This window comes from Bubalus kerabau, chromosome 1, assembly GCF_029407905.1.
Source record: "Bubalus kerabau isolate K-KA32 ecotype Philippines breed swamp buffalo chromosome 1, PCC_UOA_SB_1v2, whole genome shotgun sequence".
Lineage (NCBI taxonomy): Eukaryota > Metazoa > Chordata > Mammalia > Artiodactyla > Bovidae > Bubalus > Bubalus kerabau.
The window spans coordinates 48,025,024-48,050,701 of record NC_073624.1 but is presented as its reverse complement, the minus strand read 5'-3'; the positions used below and the strand labels follow the sequence as shown (position 1 = coordinate 48,050,701).

The following is a 25,678-nucleotide window of genomic DNA, read 5'->3' as shown; positions in this document are numbered from 1 at the left end:
TGACAATATATAATATCAGATGAGGTTAATAACAAAAATATATAGAGAACCGTATCAGGTGGGGTTAATATCCAAAATATATAAAGAACCCATAAAACTCAATAGCAAAACAACAAACAATCTAATTATAAAATAAGAAGGGGATCTAAATAGACATTTTTCCAACGAAAACCTACAGATGGCCAACAGGTACACGAAAAGCTACTCAGCATTCACAGATCATCAGGGAAATGCAAGTCAAAACCTCAATGAAGTATCATCTCACACCTGCTAAGATGGCTATTATCAGAAAGATAAGAAATTACAAGTGTTGGCAAAGATGTGGAGATAAGGGACCCTTTGTGCACTGCTGGTGGGAATGTTAACTGTTGCACACACTATGGAAAACAGTATGGAGGTTCCTCAAACAATTAAAAATAGGACTACCATATGATCCAGTAACTCCATGTCTGGGTATTTATCCGAAAGAAACAAAAGCACTGCACTAATTCTAAAAGGTCCACATGCCCAAGTTCACTGCAGCATTATTTACAAAAGCCAAGACATGGAGACAACTCAAGTATCCACTGATGGGCGAATGAATGAAGAAAATGTGGTGTATAAATATACACAATAGAATATTATTCAGCTATAAAAAGAAGGAAATCTTGATGTCTGCAACAACAAAGATGAATCTTGAGGGCATGAGGATAAGTGAAAAAATTCACACAGAGAAAGATGAACATTCTAAGATCTCACTTATATGAGCAATCTTAAACAAACAAAACAAAAAAATATCCTAACAGAGAATAGACTGGTGGTTGGGGTGAGAGATGGGTGAAGTTGGTCAAAAGATACAAACTTCCAGTTATAAAATAAGTAAGAAATGGGGATGTAAACAGTATGATGACTACAGTCAATAATACTTATATATCTGAAAGTTGTTAAGAGAGTACAGATCTCAAAAATTCTTATCAGAAGAAAACAATTTTATGTGGTGATGTATGTTAACTAGCCATATTATAGTGATCATTTGCTATATATACATATTTCAGTGTTATATTTCAATTACATCTTAATTTTTTAAAAAGAATAAAAGTTAAAAGGAGGTGAATTCTTCTGAAAATGAAGCTTTTAGTGACTGAGAACATTTCATGAAGAGGTTCTTCTATTTGTAGAGCAAATTCCCAATTTGCTGTTCTGTGAGGCAGAGTGAAAGTTTACTTATTCCTCTCAGAGAACTGGTTTAAACAGTGATCAGCGGAGGTGGTTCATCATTTGAAACTTGGTGGGTTGACTATTTGACAAGCATATTTACATTAATAAAAGAAGCATCTTCATGTCCATACAACATCTCTAATACATAAACACATAAATGCATGTGGGTAGCCACAACCTAAGCATCCCAGGTGGCACAGTGGTAAAGAATCCACCTGCCAATGCAGGAGACTCAAGAGACATGGGTTCAATCCCTAGGTCGAGAAGATCCCTTGGAAGAGGGAATGGCAAAGCACTCCAGTACTCTTGCCTGGAAAATCCCATGGACAGAGGAGCCTGGTGGGCTACAGTCCATGGGGTTCTAAGAGTTGGGTACAACTGAGCGACTGAATGTACACACAACTTGCCAATTTTGACAGGCAAAGGAGTAGTGTATGTATGAGAGACCCTAATGCTGAGAAAGACTGAAGGCAAGAGGAAAAGGGTTGACAACAGAGAACGAGATGGTTGGATGGCATCACCAACTCAATGGACATGAGTTTGAGCAAATTCAGGGAGACGGTGAAGGACAGGGAAGCCTGGTGTGTTGCAGTCCATGGGGTTGCAAAGAGTTTACACAACTTAGCAACTGAATAACAACAACAATGTATGAGAGAGAAAAAGCCGTCTACAGGCTAAAACAATCACAGGTCAAAAGTGGAATCTAATTTTTAAGCAAACTTTTTACTGAAGTGACTATATATACAGAAATGGGAAAAAAATCAGAAGTATACAACTCAGTGAATTTCCACGAAGTGAACCCACCCATGTAAACAAGTTTCTAGGTTTAAAAAAAAAAGAACACTGTCAGCACCCTGATACAGTCTATACAGTCTATACAATCAGCAAAAACAAGACTGGGAGCTAATTGTGGCTCAGATCATGAACTCCTTATTGCCAAATTCAGACTTAAATTGAAGAAAGTAGGGAAAATTACTAGACCATTCAGGTATAACCTAAATCAAATCCCTTACAATTATACAGTGGAAGTGAGAAATAGATTCAAGGGATTAGATCTGATAGACAGAGTGCCTGATGAACTATGGACGGAGGTTGGTGACATTGTACAGTAGACAGGGATCAAGACCATCCCCATGGAAAAGAAATGCAAAAAAGCAAAATGGCTGTCTCAGGAGGCCTTACAAATAGCTGTGAAAAGAAGAGAAGTGAAAAGCAAAGGAGAAAAGGAAAGATATACCCATTTGAATGTAGAGTTCCAAAGAATAGCAAGGAGAGACAACAAAGCCTTCCTCAGTGATCAGGAAGAAATACAGCAAAGAAATAGAGGAAAACAACAGAATGGGAAAGACTACAGATCTCTTCAAGAAAATTAGAGATACCAAGGGAACATTTCATGCAAACATGGGCTCGATAAAAGACAGAAATGGTATGGACCTAACAGAAGCAGAAGATAGTAAGAAGAGGTGGCAAGAATACACAGAAGAACTGTACAAAAAAGATCTTTATGACCCAGATAATCACGATGGTGTGATCACTCACCTAGAGCCAGACATTCTGGAATGCGAAGTCAAGTAGAGCCTTAGGAAGCATAGCTAGCAGAGGTGATGGAATTCCAGTTGAGCTATTTCAAATCCTGAAAGATGACGCTGTGAAAGTGCTGCACTCAATACGCCAGCAAATTTGGAAAACTCAGCAGTGGCCACAGGACTGCAAAAGGTCAGTTTTCATTCCAATCCCAAAGAAAGGCAATGCCAAAGAATGCTCAAACTACCACACAATTGCACTCATCTCACACGCTAGTAAAGTAATGCTCAAAATTCTCCAAGCCAGGCTTCAACAGTACATGAACTGTGAATTTCCAGATGTTCAAGCTAGTTTTAGAAAAGGCAGAGGAACCAGAGATCAAATTGCCAACATCCACTGCATCATCGAAAAAGCAAGCGAGTTCCAGAAAAACATCTACTTCTACTTCACTGACTATGCGAAAGCCTTTGACTGTGTGGACTAAAACAAACTGTGGAAAATTCTTCAAGAGATGGGAATACCAGACCACCTGACCTGCCTCTTGAGAAACCTGTATGCAGGTCAGGAAGCAACAGTTAGAATAGGACATGGAACAACAGACTGGTTCCAAATAGGAAAAGGAGTACGTCAAGGCTATATATTGTCACCCTGCTTATTTAACTTATTTGCAGAGTACATCATGAGAAACGCTGGGCTGGAAGAAGCACAAGCTGGAATCAAGATTGCCAGGAGAAATATCAAGAATCTCAGATATGCAGATGACACCACCCTTATGGCAGAAAGCAAAGAACTAAAGAGCTTCTTGATGAAAGTGAAAGAAGAGAGTAAAAAACTGGCTTAAAGTTCAACATTCAGAAAACTAAGATCATGGCATCTGGTCCCATCACTTCATGGCAAACAGATGGGGAAACAGTGGAAACAGTGACAGACTTTATTTTGGGGGGCTCCAAAATCACTGCAGATGGTGACTGCAGCCATGAAATTAAAAGATGCTTACTCCTTGGAAGAAAAGTGATGACCAACCTAGACAGCATATTAGAAAGCAGAGACATTACTTTGTCAACAAAGGTCCGTCTTGTCAAAGCTATGGTTTTTCCAGTAGTCATGTATGGATGCGAGAGTTGGACTGTAAAGAAAGCTGAGCGCCGAAGAATTGATGCTTTTGAGCTGTGGTGTTGGAGAAGACTCTTGAGAGTCCCTTGGACTGCAAGGAGATCCAACCAGTCCATTCTAAAGGAAATCAGTCCTGAATATTCATTGGATGGACTGCTTTTGAAGCTGAAACTCCAATACTCTGGCCACCAGATGTGAAGAACTGACTCATCTGAAAAGACCCTGATGCTGAGAAAGATTGAAGACAGGAGGAGAAGGGGATGACAGAGGATGAGATGGTTGGATGGCATCACTTACTCAATGGACATGAGTTTTGAGTAAACTCCAGGAGTTGGTGATGGACAGGGAGGCCTGGCGTGCCTCAGTCCATGGGGTAGCAAAGAGTCAGACACAACTGAGCAACTCAACTGGACTGAACTGAGCTGATCAGCACCCTGGAAACCCATCCAGGGCATTGGCAAAGTCACTTCTACCAGCTCACAGGAATGACTGTAACACCACAGATTAAATCTGCCTGTTTTTAACCTTCATATAAATGAAATCATACATTATGTACTTTGGGGCTGGCTTCTTACACTCCACATCATATTTGTGAAACCGTTTCATCTGTTGAACAGAGCAACAGTTCATTCATTGTCAATACTGTCAAGTATTCTGTTTTATAAATATAATTTTAACTTACTGAAAAATATTTTAGTACTGTTGAAAGGCAACTGTGTTATTTCTAGTTTGGGGCTATTACTAAAAACACTGCTATGTATATCCTTGTACATGTTGTTTGGTGCACATCTGCACACATTTCTGTTGCGTATATCTAGAGTGGAATTGCTGATCACCGGGCACACTTACGTTTAGTTTTGGTAGATATTTCCAACTGCCTATTTTCCAAAGTTGTTCCAACAAACATCCTCACCAGCAGTGCGTGAGGGCTCCTGATGCCGAACAACCGAATTAACACCTGGTAACATCTGTCTTTTTCCTTTCAGTCAGTAGCGGCATCTCACTGTGGTTATTTGCTTTATCCTGAAGGTTAGTTTGATGATAACCACTTCAGGGGCATTTGGATATCATCTTTTGTGAAGTACCTACCTACATACCTATGTTTTTTGTTTTTTGTTTTTTTTTTCCTGGCCTGTTCAAAGATCGATTTATAGGACCTCTTTTATATATTGATTTGTAGAAGTTATTTATATGTTGTGGATCTGAGCCAGACACCTATACTGCAAATATCTTTTCCTACTCTGTGGTATGCCTTTTTATTTTCTTAATGGTGCATTTTAATGAAAAGATAGTGCTAACCGATTCAATGGACATGAGTTTGAATAAGCTCCGGGAGCTGGTGATGGACAGGGAAGCCTGGCGTGCTGCAGTCCATGGGGTCACAAAGAGTCAGACACAACTGAGCGACTGAACTGAACCGAACTGAATTCTAATGTAGTCAATCTATCATTTTTTCCTTTACAGTTATTATTCATGTCCTGGTTCAAGTAAAGAATATCATGAAGACATTCTCATAGATTTTCTCCACAAACTTCAATAAAGTAGCATTTTAAATGCATATTTAAAAAATTTATATATATATAAAGTGCACCATGTATATATATAAAGTGCACAACTGAAGTTTTCCTCTAAAACATAGATCAACTCAAACAATCTGTGAGTTACACAGGTCACACTAAATTAAATTTACTGAGCACCTCTTACGTGCCCAGGACTGTGTTAGGTGCTACAAGAGATAAAAGCAATATATAAGAGGTGAGTCCTGACCTAAATGAATATTAACCTTTGCTGTTGTTCAGTCATTAAGTCGTGTCCGACTCTTTGTGACCCCACAGACTGCAGCATGTCCTGGTAGCTCAGAACTGAATATTAACCTTAGCTGGCAGCATAACACTTAAATATTAATTGTGAGGAAGGACAGATACTGAAGTTGAAACTCCAATCTCCACCTGATGCGAAGAACTGACTCCTTGGAAAAGACCCTGATGCTGGGAAAGACTGAAGGCAGGAAGAGAAGGGCATGACAGAGGGTGAGATGGTTGGATGGCATCACTGACTCAATGGACGTGAGTTTGAGCAAGTTCCGGGAGTTGGTGATGGACAGGGAAGCCTGGTGTGCTGCAGTCCATAGGGTCGCAAAGAATCGGACACAACTGAATGACTAAACTGAATTGATGTCAGAGCTCGAAAATAACACTCCTCCACCACCTGCAACTTTCCAAGCATGTTCCTACTTCACTAAGGAACAGTGAACTGTGGTGCTGGAGAAGACTCTTGAGAGTCCCTTGGACGCGAAGGAGATCAAACCACTCAAAACCCTAAAGGAAATCAACTCTGAATATTCACTGGAAGGACTGATGCTGAAGCTCCAATACTTGATCACATAATGCAAAGAGACAACTCGTTGAAAAAGATCCTGATGCTGGGAAAGACTGAAGAGAGAAGAGGGCGGCAGAGGATGAGATGGTTAGATAGCATCACCGACTCAAAGGACATGAATTTAAGCAAACTCTGGGAGAGAGTGAAGGCCAGGGAAGCCTGCATGCTGCAGTCCATGGGGTTGCAAAGAGTTGGACACAACTTAGCAAATGAACAACAAGAAGGAACAGAAAGACAAAGAATTACTTGATTACGGCTACTGCTTCAATGTGCTGTGCTGTGCTTAGTCACTCAGTCGTGTCCAACTCTTTGAGACCGCATGGACTGTAGCCCGCCAGGCTCCTCTGTTCACAGGGATTCTCCACACAAGAATAATGAAGTGGGTTGCCATGCCCTCCTCCAGGGGATCTTCTCAACCTAGGGATCAAACCCAGGTCTCTCACATTGCAGGCAGATTGTTCACCATCTGAGCCACCAGGGAAACCCATGAATATTAGAGTGGGTAGTTTCCAGGGGAAATTGTTTTCCAGGGAAACTGCCTCACCCAGGAATCGAACAGGGGTCTCCTGCATTATAGGCAGATTCTCTGCCAGCTGAGCTACCCAGGAAGCTCTACTGCTTCAATGCACACATCTAAAAACCATACCATTTACCAACTTTCAAAAGTGTAGACCAAATGCCCTAGTAAGATTCAGTTCAGTTGCTCAGCCATGTCCGACTCTTTGCAACCCCATGGACTGCAAGCTTCCCTGTCCATCACCAACTCCCAGAACTTGCTCAAACTCATGTCCACCGAGCTGCTGATGCCATCCAACCATCTCATCTTTTATCATCCTCTTCTCCTCCTGCCTTCAATCTTTCCCAGCATAAGGGTCTTTTCTAAGGAGTCAGTTATTTGTATCAGATATCCAAAGTACTCCTTGGAAGGAAAGTTATGACCAACCTACATAGCATATTCAAAAGCAGAGACATTACTTTGCCAACAAAGCTTCGTCTAGTCAAGGCTATAGTTTTTCCTGTGATCATGTATGGATGTGAGAGTTGGACTGTGAAGAAGGCTGAGCGCCAAAGAATTGATGCTTTTGAACTGTGGTGTTGGAGAAGACTCTTGAGAGTCCCTTGGACTGCAAGGAGATCCAACCAGTCCATTCTGAAGGAGATCAGCCCTGGGATTTCTTTGGAAGGAATGATGCTAAAGCTGAAACTCCAGTACTCTGGCCACCTCATGAGAAGAGTTGACTCATTGGAAAAGACTCTGATGCTGGGAGGGATTGGGGGCAGGAGGAGAAGGGGACGACAGAGAATGAGATGGCTGGATGGCATCACTGACTCGATGGATGTGAATCTCAGTGAACTCCGGGAGTTGGTGATAGACAGGGAGGCCTGGCGTGCTACGATTCATGGGGTTGCAAAGAGTCGGACACGACTGAGCGACTGATCTGATCTGATCCAAAGTACTGGAGTTTCAGCTTTGGCATCAGTCTTTCCAATGAATATTCAAGACTGATTTTCTTTAGGATGGACTGATTTGATCTCCTTGCAGTCCAAGGGACTCTCTAATAACTCTAACAAGGTTAACAGCTACAGTTTCAGTATTTTATAGCTCTACCACCTAAAAGAAATAGCTGAATCCAGAAATCATGCAATCTTTTCCAGAATAAAAAAAAAAATATCATTCTAGTTACAGAAGAATGTGGCAGAAGGGGAAAATAAATATATATGAATATACAAACACAGGCTTCCCAGGTGGCGAAGTGGTAAAGAACTCACCTGTCAATGAAGGAAATGCAGGAGACTCCAGTTTGATGCTTCAGTTGGAGAGATCACCTGGAGTAAGAAATGGCAACCCACTCAAGTATTTTTGCCGGGAAAATTTCATGGACAGAGGAGCCTGGTGGGCTACAGTCCATGGGGTCGCAAAAGTTAAACACAGCTGAGCACACACACACCCACACATACACACTCACACCCCCACATAACTCTACACTTTTTTCCTATATTGTTTTCTAATTTTCTTGCCCACTATTACTTAACCTTTTCTTCCTGGACTTGGGGACAAAGATCACTTAAAAAGGAAAAGCCAAGCGTGACCCCTTCATAAAGATAAATTTACGGAAGGTCAATTCCAGGATAAGAAGTTAAAGAGCCAGTAAACCAAGTTAGATGAACAGCGAGTTTTTAAACCAGAGTCATCCAGTTTTCTTTATTCTCTTTTATAACAAGCATTAAAATAGAATTATGCTACTCCAATACTTGGGAGAACATGTAGAACAGGAAAGAAATGAAGAAGTCTACTAATTTTAGAGGTCAAGCTGGACCAAATGCTTCATGGCCTGGGATTCTAAGCCTTAAACATATTTTCTGAAATGATGCAAGAATCCATTAGCAGAACTTAAGTGATGACCACAAGATAAGGTGGTTTACTAATTTATGACAAGAAAAAAATAACACTAAGGGATTAAAACTCTTTTGTCCAGAAAGTTTTCAAGTCTTTACTCTGACCTAAAATAATAGGCAAAATAAAAGGCAACTAAAGATGGAGAAGCTCTATACAGTCAACAAAAACAAGACCAGGAGCTGACTGTGGCTCAGATCATGAACTCCTTATTGCCAAATTCAGACTTAAATTGAAGAAAGTAGGGAAAACCACTAGACCATTCAGGTATGACCTAAATCAAATCCCTTATGATTGTACAGTGGAAGTGAGAGATAGATTTAAGGGACTAGATCTGATAGATAGAGTGCCTGATAAACTATGGACGGAGGTTCGTGACATTATACAGGAGACAGGGATCAAGACCATCCCCATGGAAAAGAAACGCAAAAAAGCAAAATGGCTGTCTCAGGAGGCCTTACAAATAGCTATGAAAAGAAGAGAAGTGAAAAGCAAAGGAGAAAAGGAAAGATACAAGCATCTGAAAGCAGAGTTCCAAAGAATAGCAAGAAGAGATAAGAAAGCCTTCCTCAGTGATCAATGCAAAGAAATAGAGGAAAACAACAGAATGGGAAAGACTAGAGATCTCTTCAAGAAAACTAGAGATACCAAGGGAACATTTCATGCAAACATGGGCTCGATAAAGGACAGAAATGGTATGGACCTAACAGAAGCAGAAGATAGTAAGAAGAGGTGGCAAGAATACACAGAAGAACTGTACACAAAAGATCTTTACAACCCAGATAATCACGATGGTGTGATTACTCACCTAGAGCCAGACATCCTGGAATGTGAAGTCAAGTGGGCCTTAGAAAGCATCACTACAAACAAAGCTAGTAGAGGTGATGAAATTTCAGTTGAGCTATTTCAAATCCTGGAAGATGATGCTGTGAAAGTGCTGCACTCAATATGCCAGCACATTTGGAAAACTCAGCAGTGGCCACAGGACTGGAAAAGGTCAGTTTTCATTCCAATCTCAAAGAAAGGCAATGCCAAAGAATGCTCAAACTACCGCACAATTACACTCATCTCACAGGCTAGTAAAGTAATGTTCAAAATTCTCCAAGCCAGGCTTCAGCAATATGTGAACCATGAACTTCCAGATGTTCAAGCTAGTTTTAGAAAAGGCAGAGGAACCAGAGATCAAATTGCCAACATCCACTGGATCATGGAAAAAGCAAGAGAGTTCCAGAAAAACATCTATTTCTGCTTTCTTGACTATGCCAAAGCCTTTGACTGTGTGGATCACAATAAACTGTGGAAAATTCTGAAAGAGATGGGAATACCAGACCACCTGACCTGCCTCTTGAGAAATCTGTATGCATGTCCAGGTTAGAACTGGACATGGAACAACAGACTGGTTCCAAATAGGAAAAGGAGTACGTCAAGGCTGTATATTGTCACCCTGCTTATTTAACTTATACGCAGAGTACATCATGAGAAATGCTGGGCTGGAAGAAGCACAAGCTGGAATCAAGATTGCCAGGAGAAATATCAATAACCTCAGATATGCAGATGACACCACCCTTATGGCAGAAAGTGAAGAGGAACTAAAAAGCCTCTTGATGAAGGTGAAAGAGGAGAGTGAAAAAGTTGGCTTAAAACTCAACATTCAGAAAACGAAGATCATGGCATCCGGTCCCATCACTTCATGGGAAATAGATGGGCAAAAACAGTGGAAACAGTGTCAGACTTTATTTTTTTGGGCTCCAAAATCACTGCAGATGGTGACTGCAGCCATGAAATTAAAAGACGCTTACTCCTTGGAAGAAAAGTTATGACCAACCTAGATAGCATATTCAAAAGCAGAGACGTTACTTTGCCAACAAAGGTCCGTCTAGTCAAGGCTATGGTTTTTCCTGTGGTCATGTATGGATGTGAGAGTTGAACTGTGAAGAAAGCTAAGCACCGAAGAATTGATGCTTTTGAACTGTGGTGTTGGAGAAGACTCTTGAGAGTCCCTTGCACTGCAAGGAGATCCAACCAGTCCATTCTGAAGGAGATCAGCTCTGGGATTTCTTTGGAAGGAATGATGCTAAAGCTGAAACTCCAGTATTTTGGCCACCTCATGAGAAGAGTTGACTCATTGGAAAAGACTCTGATGCTGGGAGGGATTGGGGGCAGGAGGAGAAGGGGATGACAGTGGATGAGATGGCTGGATGGCATCACTGACTCGATGGACGTGAGTCTGGGTGAACTCCGTGAGTTGGTGATGGACAGGGAGGCCTGGCGTGCTGCGATTCATGGGGTCGCAAAGAGTCGGACACGACTGAGCGACTGAACTGAACTGAACTGAACTGAAGAATTAAGCTTTTCAGCAGGAACTAAATTTCCCATGGTATTTATTCATTCAATAAACTTTTATGATATGTACACCTACTAGCCTAGTTTCCATGTATACAGTATAAAAAAAGGGCACAGTCCTTGCCTTCATAAGTATAGCCAAATTGGGGGAAAATATTTTAGCCAAGTAAACAAATATTTAGTTACAAATTACAATAAATGTCTAAAAAAAAAAAAAGGTGGTAGATGTACTTTAGGTTAAAGAAGGCCTCCTTAGGAAGATGACATCTAAGCTAAGAGGAAAACAATGAAAGAAGTCATCCCAGTGATCCCAACCAAACATGCCTGGTTGATTCACCCCTCAGTTCCAACTCACTGCTCCCAAGGTCTATGATGACTCCAACACCCCTGCCCCCGCAGTCTAGCCCTCCATTCTGAGTCCTGTCTGTGCCCAAACACAACAGCAAGGCTTCATGGTATGGCCTGCTTGAACCAAGGACTGAAACTGGGTGCTTCTCATGCTAGACCATATCTAGTATTTGACACGTGCGCAAACCAGAGTGGACAGCCACCAAGGTGAGCAGAGGGCCCAAGGGCCCTCTATCTAGTCTTCCTCCACTCTGCCTCAGAAGACCAGGAAAGGCATCTATCTACCTCTAAATCAGAACCTCTGCCTTCTCACCATTTCAGAAGCAGCTTTCATACAACTGCGTGTGAATCTATAATACCCTCATAAAAATTCCAATTAAAAAAAAAAGCAGCTTTTTAAGACTCAAAGTCTCTCTATGAATAGTAAACAACTGGTTCACCTCCTTCCTCTCTCCAGTGTCAGCTTTACATCAAAGGCATGAAGTTAATTAGCATGCCTAAAAAAAGAAGAGGATGATAATAAAAATAAGTTTAAAAATGATCTTTAAAAAAATGTCAATCACTATATTCCCCTTAGAAAAGAATTTCTGAGAAGAGCGTAGGCCTCATATGCAACTCAGAATGGAAGAATATATACCACCTTTGGACCCAAAATGGGCTGACACTAGCTTTGTGACACTGGGCAAGTGTGATCTCCCCATCTGCAAATGAAATTAAGGCCACTTCATATTAAATGTGGGGCTTCCCTGGTGGCTCAGTGGTGAAGAACTCGCCTGTCAACGCAGGAGACCTGGGTGGCAAAGATTCCCTGGAGAACGAAATGGCAACCCACTACAGTACCCTTGTCTGGAGAACCCCATGGACAGAGAAACCTGGTGGGCTACCATCTCTGGGGTCGCAAAGAGTCGGACACAACTTAGCAACTAAACAACAACAAAAATTCATTAGTTTCAATGCTATATTGCTAAGACTCGCTGACCAGAAGGGTGACCACGCGGCCTATCTTAAGAAATCCCATTTTCAAACATTATTCCCAATAACATCAAAATATTCCAGAAATGCAAATACTTTCATTTCCAAACTACATCTCCCAGACAACCTTGATACCTAAAATCAGCACAGAACTTTTTCATTTGACAATATAGCCCACATTTAGCACAAGAGAAATACGTGGTCATCACATTTACAGAAAGACAAAAGGGACACTAAAATTATAGGCAGGTCAGGAAAAGCAATGTTGTTGAGAATTTTATTCCTACATAGAATTTTACAAATTTACAAGTGCAATAAATTCACATTTATGCAGCAACATGAATATAACAGCCAAACAGACTGGGATGAAAGTGCAAGAACCTAGATGAACCCCTGAGCCCACAGAGTTTCTGCAATCATCAGCTAGATCCAGAAGACTGAGATTCAAACACCAAGCACACATTTGAAGCAAAGAGTCTTAACAGGCATCTGCACGAAAAGAAGAAATCCAGTTTATACATAAAAGACTGACACAGCCTTAGGTGGAGTCTGGAAGGCCCACAAGAACGACTCAGTAGCTAGAGCCGAGCATCGTCTCCTCTTCGCACTTGTGCAGAGTGCCTGAGATGCCCTGCAGCAGCTAAGGAGCTGGCCCCACGCGAGCCTACGTCAGGGCACAAGGAGGCATCCTCCCGTGGCAACAACACTGCCAGAGACGTGGGCACAAGACACCTTTCTGCCTCTACTGGGGTTTAAAGTCACTGTCAAACCCGCCCTGCGGCACACAGCCAGAGAGGGCCAGGGATACTCAGTTTATAACGTAAACAAACCACATATTATTCTGAATCCTTTGGAAAGGATGCTGGGATTGAAAAAATTGAAAAATGGAGTTGGCTTGGTTTTCCCTGTCTGCTTCACGTTCTCATGTTCCCAATACCCACTTCCAGCAAACAGCTCCCAGGTCCAGAAAAAAAGCCTTGCAGCATCTGTCTTTAATTTGGCCGTTCCACCCTCCTCCCTCCTTCCTCTTCCTTCCTCTCCTTTCCCCTCCCCCTCCTCCCCCTGGCTCCCACCCCGTAAGGAATATATATGTCCCCATATATATTCGGAGAAGAGATTAGAGAGGAGAAAACAAACAGAGAAGAGATTAGAGAGGAAAGGAGACGAGGATGGGGAGATAAACGGGGCAGGAGAAGAGGGTAGTTCACACAAGGAGGCACAAAGACAGCCCGAGATGGCTGCTCGCAAGGCCCCGGGGTAAGGGCTGTTTCTGATTAGGTGAGTACAATTGCCGAGCTGCACAGGAAGTGCTCAGGGGGCCCTCTTGGTCTGCCCCATCCCAAACACACTGAAAACCTTTGTACTGGAGCAGGCCCATCTGGAATCAGTTAAGACCAGGCTCCTAGCAGGCCTTTCCTTTAAAAAAAAAAAACAAAAACCCTCTCTAAAACCACTAGGCTGAGCTTTCCCGCCTGCAGCTTTCTCATCCCTTCCCCCCAAGTCACCCTTTAGAGAACATTTCTCCGGTTCTGGGGTCACCACAAAAACAGGCATATAAGAACATAATATATTCAGAGACCCAGCATCCTCCCCCAGCCCAGACGACTGGAGCCTCCCCCCAACCCGCCAGAAAATTACAGAAACTAAAATCCCTTTTTACACAATTTTGGGATTTTTTTTTAATGTTATTTTTGGGAATCCGAAGTGGCCTACTTTTTCCTTTATGCATTTAAATGAAGCATGCATTTGATGAAACTTTTATCTTTTTGTCCTGTCTTCTAAATCATGCAAAAAGCAGAGAAAGAGAAACTTTGGGATAGTTATAGCATTCAAAAGGGAAAAAGGTTTTGTACTCACATTCCTAAGCTAAATTGCCACTATTCGTTTCTGCAGAAAGTCAGGTTTTACTGATGCTTTCTATTAACCAAAAAATTTAAAAAATAAAAATAAAACAGGCCTCCTCTGGTAGAGTGATAAATGCCCAGAACTAGGACATAGCAGACCTGGAGGACAGTCTTGGTGGCCGACTAATTCTCGTGGCTAGGAACTAGTTGACCTTTCTGGGTCTCTATTTTGTCACTAGTAAAACATGGGAGTTGAGGAACTCGAGTCTCTAAGATTATGTCCAGCACCACTACACCCTCAAATTCCACATACCTAACAAAAATATGAGTACATATACAATTAGCCTCCAGCTTTACCTAGGAATCATACCTTTAAGGTAAATTTTTTTTTAATTGTCCCCAAAGGCCATACAAAGCTTCCCAGGTAGCTCAGTGGTAAAGAAATCTGCCTGCTAATGCAGGAGATGCGAGTTTGATTCCTCGATCAGGAAGATCCCCTGGAAGAGGAAACGGCAACCCATTCCAGCATTCTTGCCTGGAAAATCCCATGGACAGAGGAGTCAAGGGGGCTACAGTCCATGAGGTTGCAAAAAGTTGGACACAACTCAGCACATACACACACAGGTCTGACGGAAAGGAGTTAGACAGGTATGTGGTGGGGGAGAATGGGCTGTCTCAGCTAGATGTACTTCTGACTCTTCTATAAACCACATTCTTGTCTTCACTTTGCTTAGTGATAACATAACCAAGGCAGAGGATAAAAAGTTTAAAGTCAAGTACCAGGCTAGTCATCTGGGCCCAGCAACCTGATTGGAGAAGTATGGCATGAAGACCTGGAGAATCAAATTCACAAACTACTGAATTAGCACTCTGTCCTTTGTGCTTAGTTTAGAAGCTGCCTGTTTATTTAATTGATCTCAACAAATATTTATTGAATCTACCAAGAAGACCAGACTCTCTGGGCAATCCAAAACAAAATCAGAAACTGCTCTCTCCTCAGGAAATTTATAATCTACAGAAGAGACACAGAGATGTTTGGACATAATTGTAGTTCCAGACTTGATAAACCCTGGGGTTAATTATACAGTATTGTGAAAGATCCCCGACTGCTGCTTCCTCCGCGTGCCTCATTCTCTTATCTCTTATCTGCCTCCTTCTGCTCAAATGTTAAGAGGGTTCTAATAAATCTGAAAATTATCAAAATTACTTCACCGTGAAACTGAAAAACTAGCATTATAAACTGCCTAAACTTATCACAGGGTTCAATAAATGTTAAATAAGTAGTTTGTACCCAGAGAGAGAAGGGCTGACCTATATGAGCCATGCCCCAATCCTCGCTGACACCAGCACAGGGGCACTGAAAGCTGTCTCAACAGTCACACCCAACGCAATCCAGAACCCAGTCTTGACCCAAGCCTGGGTTCCGGGGATTAAAAACCAGTAGCGCAAGTGAAAGGTCTGCAACAGAACTGTCACAGGGCGCAACCTTGCCCTCGGCCAAAACCAGAGCGGCAGGAGTTACTGTAGACCACAGGTAAGCGATGTGTGCCACGCGGGGTCATCGGCCTTCATCTCATGTCAACGAGAACAATGCTGCCTCACAACTAAAACTGGACAAACAAGGGTCCAGTTAGAGGGCCTAGTTTGCCATTTCATAAAAAGAACCCCACAAAACTGATACTTGTTTCCTTAACCTCATAGCCTAGGTAACCTGAAGGACGTAGATTCCTTTTCCTGGGCCACTCATGAGGGTATCCCATTCTGGGCCAGTTCCCTAAAAACATACTCCAGACAGTGAGTTAATGTCCCCCATTCCCTGAACTGGCAAGACTTCAAAAGCATTCAGAGAGAAGGAAGAATCTGTGACCCGGGGCTCCAGAAACAGAAAGGTCACATTTCCTCCTGAAACAAGCTGAACTGTGTAGGAGGTGCGTCTAATGGCCCTGGCCCACACCCTCAACACTAACACATTTCGAGATGGATGCAGAGAACTTGGCAGCTCAGCTGACTCCTGACCAGCTCCGAACAACACTGGACCGGTCAGGATTCTTCATGGCAAACAGCCATAGAGGGGGCCAATCAAAACTCTTGGCCTTGCCAAAACATGGCAGCCTTTTCCTTAAAGGGAAAACACTTCAAGGTGAGTGTTCATGTATGAGTATGTAGTTGTGAAGAGAGAAGGAGGTTTGAGATTTTCTGAATTCCTACCTTTGGTTAGCTTTATATCTATAAATTCCTTTTTCTATATTTGCTCTCCTCTATGACAACACCAGCATTGCTGCCGACAGTAATAAAAAACAGGTAAGGGCTCTACAGAAAGGTGGCCACAATCCAAACACTGCATTTGACCACAGGAAGCGCGGGATCCACCATCATCTTAGCAGAGACCTGAGAGTTACCTTCTACTACTTCAGGGCAAGGTCTAGAGCCTTCTCCCAGAGTCTCCCTAGACCCTCACCTTCCTCTCCTGCTTTACCCCTTCAATTGACCCTGTCCCCGATCCTGCCTCTTCCCCTTCTATTGACCCTTTCCCCGCTGCCACTCAGAACTCAAAAGTCAGCTAAAATGCTGGAGCTAACTGCCCACTGATGCAGTATCACCAACAGGCAGCATGGCACAGTGCAGGCTTCTCAAACTAGCCACAGTGACCCTTTTCTTTTCATAACTCCCAAACCATCAACAGAATGGTACTTCTGTAATAATGCAATAAAATGAGCTAACAGAAACAATGAAATTAAGGACACGTACACACTGCTATATTTATGCTATATTTAAAGCAGATAACCAAGAAGGACCTATTGTATAGCACAAGGAACTCTGCTCAATGTTATGTGGCAGCCTGGATGGGAGTGGAGTTTGGGAGAGACTGGATACATGGATGTGTATGGCTGAGTCCATTCACTGTTCACCTGAAACTATCACAACATTGTTAATCAATACAATACAAAACAAAAAGCTTGTTTAAAAAAAGACAAACTATGACTAAAGAAAAGATGAAAAAAAAAAAAAACCGAAGACATATAAAATAAAGCCCAACCATTTTAATTATTAGACTCAATACTCACATAATTACTCCATCAAAATGTTATGAAAAGTCAGTATCGTGTAATAATCTATGATGGAAAATAATTTCAAAAATAATATATGTGTGTTTGTATAACTGAATCACCTCACTGTGCACCTGAAATATTGTTAAGTCTACTATACTTCAGTAAAATATATATATATATTTTTTTTAATGTTATGAAAGTTTCCACATACTCACCATCAAGCTCTGTCCCTAACCTGTAGTGAATCTGTAAACCAACAGTGAACGAATAACACCAATGTTCAAATTACACTGATCAGCAATGGCAAAGTAAAAAAAGAACGCGTTTTGACACCACTCAGTCTTAGGGAAGAATCCCATCCACTAGGTACGTCACTTTGGACCTATCATTTAATTTGTCTCAATTTCTGTATTTATAAAAAAAAAAAACACGTAGTATCAACAAATACTTTGCAGGATTATGAAAGGATTAGGAAAATGTAATGGCAAGGAGCACAGCACAGTGCCTGAATTAGACTAGGACTTCAATACTATTATTATCAGGCTTTTCCAGGTAGGCCCCAGGTATTTCCTTTCAGCATTCTCTTTTAATCAAAAGGCAATTCCAATTTCAGTAAATCCTAACCTTGGGAGCTACTATTATCATAACTAACTGTAACTAGCAAAAGCCAAGCCCTATGATTCCTTATTGTCTTTAGCATCCTCTTTCTCTTTTGAAGTCAGGAAGAACCAAACATTCCTGTTGTGCCAAAAAATACATTCCCATTTGATTTCTAACATGTTCTGTTTAATCCAAAATACATTACAGTTTGATTTATGGTAAAACTCATAGCAGCTCCATCACCAATTCTGCCATCATTCCAGCTTTCTTAATATTTTACTGAATACTGAGTAGATACAAGAAGAATATTTATAAATTATGTAAAGGATATAAAGAATAGCAAAACCATGTCACCCAGCTTAACATTCTCATTTTCTCCCATCCACCCCCTACTCAATGTGCTGCCCTTCTTTATAGCTGTTCTTAAAGACCCACAAGACCTTTTAGAACTAACACCCAAAAAAGATGTCCTTTTCATTATAGGGGACTGGAATGCAAAAGTAGGAAGTCAAGAAACACCTGGAGTAACAGGCAAATTTGGCCTTGGAATACGGAATGAAGCAGGGCGAAGACTAATAAGAGTTTTGCCAAGAAAATGCACTGGCCATAACAAACACCCTCTTCCAACAACACAAGAGAAGACTCTATACATGGACATCACCAGATGGTCAACACCGAAATCAGATTGATTATATTCTTTGCAGCCAAAGATGGAGAAGCTCTATACAGTCAGCAAAAACAAGACCAGGAGCTGACTGTGGCTCAGACCATGAACTCCTTATTGCCAAATTCAGACTTAAATTGAAGAAAGTAGGGAAAACCACTAGACCATTCAGGCATGACCTAAATCAATTCCCTTATGATTATACAGTGGAAGTGAGAAATAGATTTAAGGGCCTAGATCTGATAGATAGAGTGCCTGATGAACTACGAAATGAGGTTCGTGACATTGTACAGGAGACAGGCATCAAGACCATCCCCATGGAAAAGAAATGCAAAAAAGCAAAATGGCTGTCTCAGGAGGCCTTACAAATAGCTGTGAAAAGAAGAGAAGTGAAAAACAAAGGAGAAAAGCAAAGATATAAACATCTGAATGCAGAGTTCCAAAGAATAGCAAGAGATAGGAAAGCCTTCTTGAGTGATCAGTGCAAAGAAATAGAGGAAAACAACAGAATGGGAAAGACTAGAGATCTCTTCAAGAAAATCAGAGATACCAAAGGAATATTTCATGCAAAGATGGGCTCGATAAAGGACACAAATGGTATGGACCTAACAGAAGCAGAAGATAGTAAGAAGAGATGGCAAGAATACACAGAACTGTACACAAAAGATCTTCACGACCCAGATAATCACGATGGTGTGATCACTCACCTAGAGCCAGACATCCTGGAATGTGAAGTCAAGTGGGCCTCAGAAAGCATCACTACAAACAAAGCTAGTGGAGGTGATGAAATTCCAGTTGAGCTATTTCAAATCCTGAAAGATGATGCTGTGAAAGTGCTGCACTCAACATGCCAGCACATTTGGAAAACTCAGCAGTGGCCACAGGACTGGAAAAGGGCAGTTTTCATTCCAATCCCAAAGAAAGGCAACGCCAAAGAATGCTCAAACTACCGCACAATTGCACTCATCTCACACGCTAGTAAAGTAATGCTCAAAATTTTCCAAGCCAGGCTTCAGCAATATGCAAACTGTGAACTTCCAGATGTTCAAGCTGGTTTTAGAAAAGGCAAAGGAACCAGAGACCAAATTGCCAACATCCGCTGGATCAGGGAAAAAGCAAGAGAGTTCCAGAAAAACATCTATTTCTGCTTTATTGACTATGCCAAAGCCTTTGACTGTGTGGATCACAAGAAACTGTGGAAAATTCTGAAATAGATGGGAATACCAGACCACCTCTTGATCTGCCTCTTGAGAAATTTGTATGCAGGTCAGGAAGCAACAGTTAGAACTGGACATGGAACAACAGACTGGTTCCAAATAGGAAAAGGAGTTCGTCAAGGCTGTATATCATCACCCTGTTTATTTAACTTATATGCAGAGTACATCATGAGAAACACTGGACTGGAAGAAACACAAGCTGGAATCAAGATTGCCGGGAGAAATATCAATAACCTCAGATATGCAGAAGACACCACCCTTATGGCAGAAAGTGAAGAGGAAATAAAAAGCCTCTTGATGAAAGTGAAAGTGGAGAATGAAAAAGTTGGCTTAAAGCTCAACATTCAGAAAACGAAGATCATGGCATCCGGTCCCATCACTTCATGGGAAATAGATGGGGAAACAGTGGAAACAGTGTCAGACTTTATTTTTCTGGGCTCCAAAATCACTGCAGATGGTGACTGCAGCCATGAAGTTAAAAGACGCTTACTCCTTGGAAGGAAAGTTATGACCAACCTAGATAGCATATTCAAATGCAGAGACATTACTTTGCCAACAAAGCTTCGTCTAGTCAAGGCTATGGTTTTTCCTGTGGTCATGTATGGATGTGCGAGTTGGACTGTGAAGAAGGCTGAGCGGGGAAGAGTTGATGCTTTTGAACTGTGGTGTTGGAGAAGACTCTTGAGAGTCCCTTGGACTGCAAGGAGATCCAACCAGTCCATTCTGAAGGAGATCAGCCCTGGGATTTCTTTGGAAGGAATGATGCTAAAGCTGAAACTCCAGTACTTTGGCCACCTCATGTGAAGAGCTGACTCATTGGAAAAGACTCTGATGCAGGGAGGGATTGGGGGTAAGAGGAGAAGGGGACGACAGAGGATGAGATGGCTGGATGGCATCACTGACTCGATGGATGTGAGTCTGAGTGAACTCCGGGAGTTGGTGATGGACAGGGAGGCCTGGCGTGCTGCGATTCATGGGGTGGCAAAGAGCGACTGAGCGACTGATCTGATCTGATCTGAAAGATCTTAGTGTAAGGCCCAGTTCTTCAGTATGTGGGCTTCCCAGGGGGCACAGTGGTCAAGAATCTGCCTGCCAGTGCAGGGGCCGCAGGAGACACAGGTTCGACCCCTGGGTTGGGAAGATCCCTGAAGGAAGAAATGGCAACCCACTCCGATATTCTTGTCTGAAAAATTCTGAGTTCAGAGGAGCCTGGCGGGCTATAGTCATGGGGTTGCAAAGAGCCGGACATGACTGAGTGAGCACACGTACACACAGCTTCAGTAAGTGACATCCTCTCTCTAAGCCTCTCTCTTAGCTACTGTTTGATTAAATGAAGCTCCCTCTTTGATTTCATTTAGGTTTAACACTCTCCATGTTAACCCCCTGGCCCCTCTGAGGCTCCTTACCCTTCTATCGTAGACAGTTCTAACAGCCATCCTCCCACCCCTGAACTGGTTATACTGAATTCTCCTCCAAAGGCCCTGGCCACCACCACCACTCTTATTATTCCCTCAGATCTTCCTTCCTTTTCACAAGCACCCTTCGGTCCTTTCGCGGAGGCAATTCCATATGATCCTCCAAGATCCCCACTTCCTCTCTAGATTCATCCTCTTACATACACTTCTCTTGGGTATTCACAACAGGGAGGCTCTATGGAAAGCCCCAAAGAATCCAATCCAACATTTTGATGCACTAAAGAACCTATCTTTATCACTTTTAATAACAGAATGGGAGAAAATATTTGCAAACATGTATCTGACAATGGACTGGTAACAAGAATATACAAAGAACTCTCAAAGTTCACCAAGAAAGCAACCAACTCAATTTTTAAAATGAGCAAAAGGTTTAACAGACTCATCATCAAAGAGATATGAATGGCAACTATGCTTCCCTGGTGGCTCAGATGTTAAAGCGTCTGCCTGCAATGCAGGAGACCTGGGTTCTATCCCTGGGTCAGGAAGATCCCCTGAAGAAGGAAATGGCAACCCACTCCAGTACTCTTGCCTGGAAAATCCCATGGACAGAGGAGCCTGGTAGGCTACAATCCATGGGGTCGCAAAGAGTTGACATGACTGAGTGACTTCACTTATGCAAATGAAGAGCTGCTCAACACCACTGGAATTTAGAGAAGTACCAAGTAAATTCAGGCTTCCCTGGTAGCTCAGCTGGTAAAGAATCTGTCTGCAATGCAGGAAACCCTGGTTCAATTCCTGGGTCAGGAAGATCCCCTGGAGAAGGGATAGGCTACCCAGTCCAGTATTCCTGGGCTTCCCTGGTGGCTCAGATGGTAAGAATCTGCCTGCAATGCAGGAGACCTGGGTTGGGAAGACACCCTGGAGGAGGGCATGGCAACCCACTCCAGTGTTCTTGCCTGGAGAATCCCATGGACAGAGGAGCCTGGCAGGCTGAAGTCCATCAGGTCGCAAAAAGTTGGATGCAACTGAGCAACTAAGCACACACCAAGTAAAACCACAAAGAGACAGCACTACATACCTAATGGAATGACTCAGATTTAAAAAAAAAAAAAGAAATTAACAATATCAGATAGTGTAAAGAATGTGGAGCAACTGGAACTCTCTCATACATTGCTGATAGGAATGCAAAAACGGTAAGATGCTCAGTTTAGCAGTTTCTTAAAACATTAAACATATACTTAAGATATGACCTGGCAATCCCATCCCTATGTATTTACACAAGAGAAGTGAAGACATATATCCACAGAAAAATCTACAGACAAATATTTATTGCAGTCTTATTGACAGTTGTCAAAAGCTGGAAACAACCCAAGTGTCCGTCAACTGGTGAATGAAAAAAAAATTGTGGTGTAGACATAAATAAATAAGTGCTCAACAATAAAAAGGAATGAGTCACTAATCCATAACACAGCATGGATGGAACATACAAGAACACAGAGTGAAAGAAGCCACACCTCCAAAGACCACACAGTGAGCAGAGCTCAGATCAGTAACTGCCAGCAGCTGGGGTAGAAGGAAGCCCTGACTAGAAAGGGACCAGAGGGAACTTTCTGCAGCAGTGAAAGCATTCTGTATCTTGACTATCTATGGCTATCACTACACGACTATATTACATTTGTCAAACCGACAGAAACATATACCTTAAAAGGATGAATTTTACTGCATATAAATTATACTTCAATAAACAAACAAAAAATATATAATCTCCCTCAGAAAATAACAGCTCGCCTCCAGCACAGAGGAGTTAATGCAACAGGTAAGGACATGGGTGGGGTAAGGAGGTGAGGAATTTTAAGGCGGCACAGGCCAGCAGGCTCAGAAGCCAAGAAAACAGGGCACCTGGGGGAGGTGGGGAACCACCAGGAAGGCTGGGAACTAGAGGGGACACTGGGAGGCCCAATGGAAGACGGAGCAGAGAGCCCACTGGCTAAGGCCATGAGGAGTGGGATAAAGAGTTAGAGAAGACAATCACACCAAGCAAATAAGTAAAATGAAGTAAGTAAATATACCGAGGATGAGAGTAACCCAATTTTCTCCCTAATTGGGAATGTATTTCCAATAATGGAAAGAGGTTGGCTGGATTTAAGATGGAGTTATAGATGTGAACTTTGGTTTTTACAATATAAATAAAACTCAAGGCTTTATAATATAAAATACATAATATATGCTGCTGCTGCTAAGTCGCTTCAGTCATGTCCGACACTGTGCGACCCCATGGACTGCAGCCCACCAGGCTCTGCCATCCCTGGGATTCTCCAGGCAAGAACACTGGAGTGGGTTGCCATTTCCTTCTCCAATGCATGAAAGTGAAAAGCTAAAGTCGCTCAGTGAGGACTTTTAAAGTGAGGAAAGTCGCTCAGTCGTGTCCGACTCTTAGCGACCCCATGGACTGCAGCCTACCAGACTCCTCCATCCATAGGATTTGCCAGGCAAGATACACACACCTATAAACATCATACATTTGCACACACTACATATATATACAGAGAAATCTAGAAATAATTACAGATGGACATGTATGGTGTGTGTGTGTGTGTGTACATATTTACTTACATATATTTTCTAGCTCTGTCTGCTCAGAGAGCCAACAGGCAATGCCACCCCAGTAGCACCCAGACTATGGTTTCTAATCTCTCTCATCCACTTAAAAGAACCAAGCCTCCTTGGAAATGGCTGACTCCAGGGCTAGGGCAGGAAAAGAATAAGATAAGTCTGGAAAATCTTCTTGTGCCAGAACGTCAAGAGACACTGAAGAAGCCAGTATAAAATGGGTCCCACTGGCCAAACTGGGAACAGCCTGAAGATTAAGAACAATTACAGAAATGGATTTCAAACCATAGAACACAGTAGGAATCCATGAGTTCATACTGACAGAAATAAACAAATAAAGGAAAATTCTTCTTTATAGTACAATGGCAACTGATAAATACAGACAGACTGATAGAGAATCACAATTTGGCAACCACTACAGAAGTGGCTGGTTCAGGATGTCAGACAGCGCTCTGACGAGGAACAGGCAGTGGTGTAACCTCAAAGTATCTTGCCACAGATAATAATCACTAACTGTAAGAGAAAAACTGGTGAACTCAGTGTGGAGAAACCTGGCAAACACCAAATAAATTAGGAGATCGAGGCGAACATCACTGGTGGCAGGACGGGCATACACAGCCTGCCTCCAGGTCTGACACTCTGGGGAGAGCACAGCCTGTCTCTGTGCCATTCCTGCCAGAAGTGACATGAACTGCTGTCATGGAGAACCAGACAGAAACAGACCTAGACACGCCACGAATGTCAAGGGCATGAAAGAAAGGCAAGGGCTAAAGAACTGTTCCAGACTGAAAGACTGAGGAGATACTAAATGTAACACACATTCCTAGAGAGGATCCTGGACCAAAAAGGAAAAGGAGACATGATAGGCACAACTGTCAAAATGTTAATGGGGCCATGGATGGATGGTAACATATCAATAGTGATTTCCTGATTTGGAGAGTTATATACTGGTCATGTAAGAAAGTCCTATTTGGAGGAATACACATTGAAGTGTTTGGTTCAAAAAAGTTCAGAAAAGGAATAATGATAAAGGGTATATGTACACATACACACCCATATAGGAAGAGTGGCCAATGAACCAAAAGCAATAAATTACTAACAACTGGGGAATCTGAGTAAAAGGAATATTGGATTTTTTCGTTTTTGTTTTGTAAACTTTTTTCTAATGGTGAAATTATTTCCAAATAAACTATTAGAGGAAAAATAATAGCCACCTACTGCCTAGAATTGTGTAGGGTGCAATAATTTTTATCTTCACAACAAAAGCTGATCTTAAAGCTCAGAAGGTTAAAACCTGGTCCAAGGTCCTCCAGCTAACAAGGGCTGGACCCATCCTAACCAAGGTCCACAAACTCTAAAGCCTTCAACCTTCTGCCACACCATGCTGCCTCATTCCACAAGCAGGTAACCACTGTTCACCGAGGGGCATGCCAGCATCTGTACTGACCACTGAGACTGTGAAATGATCAGACCATTCTGGCCCTCACAGTGTTCAGCCTAAAAGACACAGACAGACTTGTGAAGTAGGAAAGGCTTACAGGTACTGTCTGTCATTACTTGTCCAGCTGGCCCTCACTCTACCCCAAATAAAGTATGACCCATTAGAGGCTGGAAGGTAACTTTTGAGATGTATAGGACAAAGAGACCATGGCCACATGGGGTAGGCTTAGGTCTCACAAGGGAGAGGTCCCTACCTGAACACACACACACAAAACTCCCTCACTCACTCTCTTTCACTCTTTTTCTCTCCCTCTATTCCCTCCCTCCTCCAAGGCCTGAACTGCCCAAAAGAAAAAAAGGGGGAAGGGGAGCAGACATCCAAGTATATTTAAGGAGTCTCAAAACTATTCTTCCCCTTAGGTTTTCATCATCCCCAGAGGTAGTCTGTGTTTTGTTTAAAGGGGTCCTTTTAATAATGATTAGTAGCTGTGGTGGGACTAGAGCTGCTTGGCTGGAAAGGATTACTGCCAAGTCATACCCTTGCTTTCCAGTGGTTTTCTACTCAAG

At 42.3% G+C, this 25,678-nt stretch overlaps 1 protein-coding gene across 18 annotated transcripts in view; it reads right to left on the bottom strand.

Annotated features, from left to right (window-relative positions):
• The window catches only part of RBFOX2 (RNA binding fox-1 homolog 2), a 288,451-nt gene that overhangs the window by 221,151 nt on the left and 41,622 nt on the right, over positions 1 to 25,678 (bottom strand). Inside the window, exons 1-2 of one of the 18 annotated variants that reach the window (XM_055574510.1) lie at positions 7,984 to 8,040; positions 6,460 to 6,630 (exon numbers count right to left, since the gene is read on the bottom strand). The exons of the other annotated variants lie outside the window; for them this stretch is intronic. The gene's annotated coding sequence lies outside the window, so the exon portion shown is untranslated. Of the gene's footprint in view, positions 1 to 6,459; positions 6,631 to 7,983; positions 8,041 to 25,678 lie in introns of those variants that run through there. 18 annotated transcript variants of the gene reach the window in all.